Source organism: Pan paniscus, chromosome 10, assembly GCF_029289425.2.
Source record: "Pan paniscus chromosome 10, NHGRI_mPanPan1-v2.0_pri, whole genome shotgun sequence".
Classification (NCBI taxonomy): Eukaryota; Metazoa; Chordata; class Mammalia; order Primates; family Hominidae; genus Pan; species Pan paniscus.
The window spans coordinates 128,317,625-128,327,141 of NC_073259.2; the positions used below are offsets into that span (position 1 = coordinate 128,317,625).

Here is a 9,517-nt window from a genome sequence, read left to right on the forward strand (position 1 = left end):
GCCAACATGGCAAACGAAACCCCATCTCTACCAAAAATACAAAATTAGCCAGGTATGGTGGTGTGTGCCTGTAATCTCAGCTACTGCGGACTGCGGGGGGTTGTGGGGGGTGGGGCGGAGGCAGGAGGATCGCTTGACCCTGGGAGACAGAGGTTGCAGTGAGCCAAGATCATGCCACTGTACTCCATTCTGGGCGGCAGAGCAAGACTCTCTAAAAAACAAAACAAAAAATTGAAGTTAGTAAAAGCAGAAAAGTAAAAAGAGGGAAACAGGCAAGACACATGGTGGCTCACACTTATAATACCAGCACTTTGGAAAGCCAAGGCAGAAGGATTGCTTGAGGCCAGGAGTTCAAGACCAGCCTGAGAAACATAATGAGACTCCGGCTGCATAAAAAATAAAAAATTGGCCAGGCATGGTGGCACGTGCCTGTAGTCCCAGCTGCTCAGGAGGCTGAGGGCAGGAGGATCGCTTGAGTTGGAGGTTACAGTGAGCTGTGATCAGATCACTGTACTTCATCCTGGGCAAGAGAACAAGACCCTGTGAGAAAAGAGAAAGAAGAGAAGGAGAGGAGAAAAACGGAACCAGAAGAAAAAGGAGAGCCAGGTGGACCTGCAGATGGGGACCTCGGGGCCACATGGGGCCACAGCCATCTACACTGACAGAAGATGATGACCATGAGGTATAAAAGGGGGTAGAAAGATGGGGACGTGGGGGGTGGAGTAAAGCGTGAGCAAATAGAGGCCATCCTTGAGGATCTGTCTACTATGTGCTAAGCACCTCACTCAGTCTCCCAACAACGTGGAAGGCAGGCATTGCACCCATTTCATAGCCTGCTTTCAATAGGGTTTTTTTTTGGTTTTTTTTGAGACGGAGTCTCGCTCTGTCACCCAGGCTGGAGCGCAGTGGCCTGATCTTGGCTCACCGCAACCTCCGCCTCCCAGGTTCAAGCAATTCTCCTGCCTCAGCCTCCCGAGTAGCTGGGATTACAAGCATGCGCCACCACGCCCAGCTAATTTTGTATTTTAGTAGAGATGGGGTTTCTCCACGTTGGTCAAGCTGGTCTCGAACTCCCAACCTCAGGCCTCAGGTGTTCCACCTGCCTCAGCCTCCCAAAGTGCTGGGATTACAGGCATGAGCCACCGCGCCTGGCCTCAGTAGGGTTTTTATGTTTTAGAAGAGGCCAAAGTCTCCAAGGCTCATTCAAAACAATACACACAGACCGGGATCCAGAAGAGAATCGGCCTGAAGCTCCCTGGAGCTCCCTGGAGGGTTCCACCCACCTTGCTCCAGCTCACCCAGAGTTCTACGATTCAAAACAGCTGGAAATGTGTGCCCTGCTCTCCCCAACAAGAAAACAGAACAGAACATGGCTGTTTCTGCCAAGCGAATTCTGAATAAGCTGCATTCCATTTCATTAAAACAATTACCTGAGCTCCAGCCAAGAATTACATAAAGCTTCCTCCCAGCACCACCCCCTCCCCCATAAAACACACATCATGCTGCTTTCAAATAGGCAGAGTGAAGCTCTGAGCCCTCGCTAGAAGACCTCATAGTCCTCGCCAAGTGGCCAGCCTCGGCATCTCTGCACGCTGACATAGATGACATGAGGCTGAAAGAAGACCTTGGCATGAAGCCCTCCCCTCATGAGAGCCTGCTGGCTGCCCGAAATGTTTCTAGTAGGCACCAGGGCCCTCACCTCTGCCTCAGAGCCAAGAGGGCCACTGGTGCCAGAATCCAGCTATTTCCCCAAAACAAACTGGAGGTCCAAGAGGGCCAGCTTTGAGTCAGCACAAACTAGACAGGAGGGACCAAGGGAGTGGGGATTCCAGGAGTGGGAGCCTGAAGGCTGGAAAACTGGATGGTCAGACTTGAGCTATAAGCAAAAGCCTGGGGACACTCAGCCATCACTGCCCACAGGTTAATGGTGTTCCACTGGCCACAGATAAGGGGTTCATGATGTGAGGCAAAAGACATCTCCTCCCCGCCCACAGGCCTCAAGCTGCCCAGAGACCGTTCCCTGAATTGTGTAAAGCCTTGCTGTGGCTGGGCACCGTGGCTCACACCTGTAATCCCAGCACTTTGGGAGGCCAAGGCGGGCAGATCACCTGAGGTGAGGAGTTCGAGACCAGGCTGGCCAACATGGTGAAACCCCATCTCTACTAAAATTACAAAAATTAGTCAGGCATGATGACGCACGCCCATAATCCTAGCTACTGCGGAGGCTGAGGCACAAGAATCACTTGAACCTGGGAGGCAGAGGTTGCAGTGAGCCAAGATCACACCATTGCACTCCAGCCTGTGTGACAGAGTAAGACTCCGTCTCAAAAAAAAAAAAAAAAAAGAAGAAGTCTTGCTCTGCATCCCATCAGCCTAGACAACCCATCTCAAACTCCAACCAGAGTTCAGCATCTCACATGCTTCAACCCTGGTCTGATTAATGTCATCATGCTCAAATAACTCATGAGGCTGCCTCCACACCTATGGACACACACTGTCTCTGGGCCTGTCTTCTTTCTGCACAGGTCACAGCACTGTGCTCCCCATTTCCCAGCTGATAGTCGGCAGTCACTGTCACCTGAGGCCCCCCCAGCTCCTGTCTCTGCTCACCCAGTCTTCCCACCACCTGCGCAATCACAGGAGACCAGCAGTCATTCGGGCCAACCATAGGCAGGCGCAGGCCAGCACCTAGGCCCAACAACTCCAAGCCCATCATGGAAAAGCAGGGTTTCCTTACTTTTCTCCAACTTTTCATTATAAAAATGTCTAAGCACACAGAGAAGTTGAGAGGCCCGGGTACTCTCACTTAGATTGAATGGCTGTCATTGTTTTACCACTTTGTGTAAACGCATGGCCCTTGTGCTCTCTGCCCTTTATGTGTATATCCTTTTTTTCATTATATCATTTAAAACTAAGTTGAGCTGGGTGCAGTGGCTCACACCTGTAATCTCAGCACTTTGGGAGGCCGAGGTGGGTGGATCACCTGAGGTCGGGAGTTTGAGACCAGCCTGACCAGCCTGACCAACATGGAGAAACCTGGTTTCTACTAAAAATAAAAAAATTAGCCGGGCGTGGTGGTGCATGCCTGTAATCCCAGCTACTCGGGAGACTGAGGCAGCAGAATCGCTTGAACCCAGGAGGCAGAGGTTGTAGTGAGCTGAGATGGTGCCACTGCACTCCAGCCTGGGCAACAAGAGCAAAACTCTGCCTCAAAACAAACAAACAAAAAAAAACAAATAAAACTAAGTTGAGGCCAGGTGGGGTAGCTCACACCTGTAATCCCAGCACTTTGGGAGGCTGAGGCAGGTGGATCACCTGAGGTCAGGAGTTGAAGACCAGCCTAAACAATATGGTGAAACCCCACCTCTACTAAAAATACAAAAATTAGCCGGATGTGGTGGCATGCACCCATAGTCCCAGCTACTCAGGAGGCTGAGACAGGAGAATTGCTTAAGCCCAGGAGGCGGAGGTTGCAGTGAGCCAAGATCGCGCTGCTGCACTCCAGCCTGGGTGACAGGGCAAGACTCTGCCTCAAAAATAAAAAATGAAAAAATAAAAATAAGTTGCAAGACATCATGACACTTCACTCCTAAATACTTTAGCATGCACCTAACAATAACAATATTCTCCCATAAAACCACAATACCACAATCACACAAGAAATAAGCATTAAAAGTCCGTCTTTAAGGGAAGATTTGGCCACTGGGGTTCCACTGGGCCTGGCCAACCGCATGTTCTGTCTACCACTGGCCCAGCATCCAAGGCCTCCCTGGAGAGGCCAGCCCTGAGCACCACTGGTTAGGCAATCGGTTAGTTAGTTGGAAGACTTATCAGGGTATGAATGTACACTCAAGGCCAGATATGAGACTCCCAACAAGACCCAGACTGCAAAAGGCAGAGTGGACCCCGTGAGGCTGTCGATGGAGTCTCAGGGCCCATCCCAGGTGAGGAGGGCACCCTGAAGCCATTTCCATGACTTGCTTTGTGAACATTTCTGAGAAAACTCAGCTTCCTGATTCTCTCTTCCTCTCCCCCTCCCATAGGACATCCTTCATTCTCCACCATAAAGTTTCAACAACTCCCTCCTCTGGATACGGGAAAGACAAGGAGCATGTTCGGGTGCAGCGGGGCTGGGGGCACAGGAAGGCTTCTGATTCCTGAGCAGAGGAGGTGGCAAGGGACCACAGGGGACCTGCCCCAGGTTCTCCTTGGCAGTGGTGCTATAAGCTCACTGCTCCGTCTCAAGAGTAACAGGTGACTGGAGAGGTGACCAGGGAGGGAGGATTGGGGCCTCCCCTGGAACAGGAGACACTCCCCCCAGGACCCTGCATCCCATCCTGAGTGTGTGTCCCCAAGAAAGAACAAAAAGGCCGGGTGCAGTGGCTCACGCCTGTAATGCCAACACTTTGGGAGGCCGAGGCGGGTGGATCACCTGAAGTCGGGAGTTCGAGACCAGCCTGACCAACATGGAAAAACTCCGTCTCTACTAAAAATACAAAATTAGCTGGGCATGGTGGCTCATGCCCCCAGCTACTTGGGGGACTGAGGCAGGAGAATCACTTGAACCTGGGAGGTGGAGGTTGTGGTGAGCCGAGATCATGCCATTGCCCTCCAGCCTGGGCAATAAGAGTGAAACTCAGGAAAAAAAAAAAAAAAGAACAAAAGACAGACAAGAAGCTGCAGAGAACAGGGAAATGACAGATGTGGAAGACAACAGAGAATAGGGTGGGTGCAGAAAAATGTTAGTGTCCTAGAAACAGAAAACAGTCAAACCAATGGGCAACCCATATCAGATGCAGTATTATGAACAGAAGTGTAAAGAATGCACCAGGCGCAATGGCTCATGCCTGTAATCCCAGCATTTTGGGAGGTTGATGCGGGCACATTGCTTGAGGCCAGGTGTTCAAGAACAGCCCGGGCAACATGGTGAAACCCTGTCTCCACAAAAAATTTCAAAAATTAGCGGGGCGTTACGGCATATGCCTGTAGTCCCAGCTACTCGGGAGGCTGAGGGAAGAGGAACACTTGGGCCTGGGAGGCAGAGGCTGCAGACTCTGTCTCCAAAAAAAAGTGTACAAAACAGTTGGCTGCAAGTCCCGCTCAGCAGCCAGACCACCTGGATTCAAATCCTAGCACTGCCATTCACTAGTTGTAGAACTTGGGCAAGTGGGCTCACCTCTCTGTGTCTCAGTTTCCTCACTTATAAAACAGGTAGTAGTAATACGACTACTAATAAAACCTGCCTCATATGGCCAGCTTGATTCAAACAAACAATGCATGTAAAGTGCCCAGCACAGTGCCTGCACATAATAAATGCTCAATAAATATTATGAGAAAAAGTTCTGTAAACACTGTAAAAAAGAAAAGTACCCCCTAGGCCAGAGTGCAGTGATGCGATCTCGGCTTACTGCAATCTCTGCCTCCCGGGTTCAAGCGATTCTCCTGCCTCAGCCTCCTGAGTAGCTGAGACTACAGGCACGCGCAACCACGCCCAGCTAATTTTTGTATTTTTAGTAGAGATTGGGTTTCACCACGTTGGCCAGGCTGGTCTTGAACTCCTGACCTCAAAAGATACACCCACTTCGGCCTCCCAAAGTGCTGGGATTACAGGTGTGAGCCACCATGCCCGGCAGATTTTGTTATTATTAATGAAGGCACTAAGACTAGGATGATCCCCGGAAAGGCTACAATGAGGCTGGAAGTTTATTCAACATCTCTGGAGCAAGGTAAAGATGCAAGAGAAGCTTCAGAGTCAGATACTCCATGCAGGATGACTAAATAGGAGAGGAGGGCTGCTCAGTGGCCCACCAATAACTCTGGCCTTCCATCAGCCTCTCCAGCCAAGGGTACACCCAGTCTCTTCAATGCATGACCATCACTAGGGAAGCTGGAAAAAAGGAATACTGAGATATTCCCTCAAAAGACCTTGAACCTATAGTGACAGGGCTTTGGGTTCCAGTAGGCTGAGCATTTCTCCATCAAGCTATGTCTGCCCAGGCAGCAGACAGCTTCACATATCAGAAAGGGTACCCGCTGAAGAATCAAACACACCAGGGTTTGAATCCCAGCTCTGCCCCTTACTAGCACAAGCCCAGGAGAAGGTCTGGCACTGATGCAGAGCCCACCAGGAGGGCACCATCGCTGCATGGGTAAATGCCGCCTCTGCCACACGCCCAGCAGCTGGGTGCCCTGACTCTGCCCTAACACACAGAGGGACCACAGACAGGAAAGCCCAAAGTCCAGACTTTCCATGGAAACAGGGAGGCTCCATAGCTCCCAATGCCCCAGGCAACTCCTCTGCCCCCCTAGCACTACCCCCAAGGACAATGAGGCACTGTTTTCCAAAGGGTCAAGACTGCTGAGAAGCTGAAAGAAGACATGTCCAGATTCCAGCAGCAACTGGGCACTGCCAACAGCTGGCTGTTCCCCCTGCTAGAGGATGGGAAGGCAAAGCTACCCAGTCTTGCACTGGACACACCCTTTGCCATTTCCTGGGAAGGGCCCCTAGGGCAGAGATTGTTAAAGGTAACTATCAATTACTCAGCAGGCCCCAAGGCTCATCCCCCTGGTTAGTCACCAGCACCTACCACCTTATGATGATTAAGATAACCGGATCTGGAATTGGATGAGCCTGGGTTCAAATCCCAGCACTACCACTAAACATCCCTGAGCTCAGGTTTCCACATCTATAAAGTGGAGCGAAAACACCTCCCTTTCTGAAAGGTTGTGATACAGCTCGTAAAGTGCTGAGTACAGCGCCTGTCTCCCATGAAGCGCACATGATCATGATTAGACCACAGTTGTGGTCAAAGCCCCCACCAAGTACACTGAGAACATGAACAGAGGAAGAGCAAGCAATCGGGTTAGAAAACACAGTCAGAGTGCATCTCAGTGTTGTGGGAACTCTGTCCAGGAAACTCCGGCCAGAACTTGAACAGAGCGAACTCCGGGCCAAACCAGCATCTAAACAGTAATAAGAAAAGCCACCAAGCAGCCACCCCAAAGAACAAAGTGGAGAGAACACACAAGGAAGGGCAGAACACGCTGTGTTGATATTTTTCTGCTCAGAGAGCTATAAATTTGTAACTTATTAAGTAGCACATGGTGAGTCTGTCATTGGCAACTATGGGACGGAGAAGAGTTCCCCATTTTTTATTAGACCAAAAAACAAAGTCACAGAGGAGGTGATGCACCCTCTGGCCTTGCTACCGGACACACCATAAACTCTCCCCTGTGTTAGGGACCAGGAGGCACACGGCTGAGAGCACGCTCAGGAGAAAAATAAAAACAAGAGGTCTGGGCTTTGTGTCCACCCTAAGGAAAACAGCTGACGGGCAGTGTGCTGAGCCGCCATCCAGACAGCTGACGGGGCCCCAGTGCAGAGGCAAATTCCTCTCCCCTCCTGCACACCCCATTCCTCCCACCCCAGGCTCCGGTCAGTCAGGCGTGGCTTGCCCCTTGGGAGCTCAGACCAAGGAAGTCGGGCAGCCCGGATGTAAGCAACTGGGAGTCTATGGTAGAAAGCAGTAGAAGTTACAGGTGATCGCCATCACCCAGTGGCAACCCCTCCTTCAAGTGCCCTTGCCTCCTCCCCAGGAAAAAAAGTCTTCTCGGTATACAAGAGCCACAGATCTGGGAGCTAGGAATTGGGCTTCCAGTTATGGTTTTGTCATTTCATGGCTGTGCAGCCTTGGGCAAGAGAATCAGCCTCTCTTCGTCTCAGCTTTCTCAATCTGTAAAAAGGCAGGTGGTCATGACAGCATTGGCTTTAAGGTGGAATCTGATAAAAGGGTTGTTGTGAGGATATCACAAATCGAGGTAGAGGGAAGTACTCCACAAACAGCAATTTAAATCCCTACAATCCCCTCTCCCGTATACAGTACTCTCTTTCCTTTCAGAACTCAGTTTCCTGGCCCTAAATGGAAGACTGTCAGAAGACAGGAATTCCGGATTTCGATGGCGAGCTCTACAAAGACTTTCTCAGTCCTTGAAACAGCACGGGGACTGCCGAGAAGCAACAGAACTGCACCAGCACTTTAGAAACTGTAACTTTGCTCCCAGTTCCCACTGGGAAAGCACTGAGACTCTTAGATCCTGGTTCAAAGAACATCCCCCAGCCTCCTTCCAGCTGAGCTATTTTTATGTGAAAAAAAAAAAATACCTGCCTGGAAGCCATGCCAACCTTGAGCACACTGGAAAAATGGGTGCCAAGCCTGACCCAAAGGCAGAACCACGCTTGGCAGCCATCTCACTCTGCAAAACAGGCAGGACCCTACACCAACCCCAGCTCCAGGATCTCAGGGGCACCCTGATCCCAAAAGGAAGCTGGAGGGAAGCAGTCAAGTCCAGCACCTACAAATAGCCAGTCTTAACTTAGTGCCCGGCGCTGCTTGGTAGAGGTCCATCAGTCCTGTCTGCTGAATCTACTCCTCAGAGCCTGGGACAGAGGAAGCATCAGTGGTCACACAAGCCACCCACAGTCCAGAGAGGAAAGACAAGGCTCCTACAGAGAAGAAACGTTGCCCCCCTCCTCACCTCCCAAGCTCAGGGCCCTCCAGCTACAGGCGTGAAGGGAAGGGAGAGACAGCGAATCCTCCCACTCCTGCGTTCACGCCACCCAAGGCATTCCTAGAACCCTGGCACCAACCCCCTTGGGTTTAGAGTCGGCTTCCAGGAGATACTTTCTTTCCCCTAACACCAGATCAAGACTGGACTGAAAAGAGTAGCCTTGGGGCTCCAATAACAGGAAAACAGTAAAACTCTGTTCTGGGCATCCTGTCCTCTTTCACCTGCGTGGCTTCCAGCAGGGCCTGACGCAGAGAGGGTGGAGGGGACCCTGCTAGCCAGGACACGTTCAGGGATGGTCATACCTTGGGGCCCACCTTCCACCTCATTCCCCTGGCATTTCACCAGAATCTAGGGGTGGGGAGAGAATCAGGACTCCCAAATTACCGTTCTAGACTTAGATACCATGGAAGACGGACTGGTCTGTGAATTGAGGGGCTGGTCCACAGAGCGGGGAGGTCAGTGAGAGAAAATGAGTGATGGGTCCTTGAAACGGGGTGACCAGATTTGAAGTGGGGGGTCAGAAGAGCAGGCAGACTGGGAAACTTGTCTTTGAAATGGGGGTGTGGTCATCACACGCTCATCTCTAGCTTTTGCATCTGACTTGTGAAATGAAAGGGGTGGGCTCCGAGGGGTTATCCCTGAAGGGGGGTGCTAGTCTGTGAAGTGGGGGGCGGCCCTGGAGGGACGGGGAGCAGGTCGAGGAAATGAGGGAGCAGCCCATGAGATCGGGCAGCTGCTCCCCGAGTTGGGCGGTCGATCTGTGAGGTGGGGGTGGGGAGAGGTCTGCGAGGTGAGGGTCCCGTAGCTGACGAGGTGGTCTGCCGCAGGAAGTCTCGTCCCTGCAGCGGACGGGGTGGGTCCCTGCGGGGCGGGCTGGTCCCTGGGGCCCTTCTGGGAGATGGTGATGGGTCCCCGAGGTCGGGGGTCCAGAGGTGAAGCCGTCCCAGAC

At 51.7% G+C, this 9,517-nt stretch overlaps 1 protein-coding gene across 6 annotated transcripts in view; it reads right to left on the reverse strand.

Annotated features, from left to right (window-relative positions):
* The window catches only part of PXN (paxillin), a 55,226-nt gene that overhangs the window by 45,325 nt on the left and 384 nt on the right, over positions 1–9,517 (reverse strand). The gene's annotated exons all lie outside the window — the stretch shown is intronic.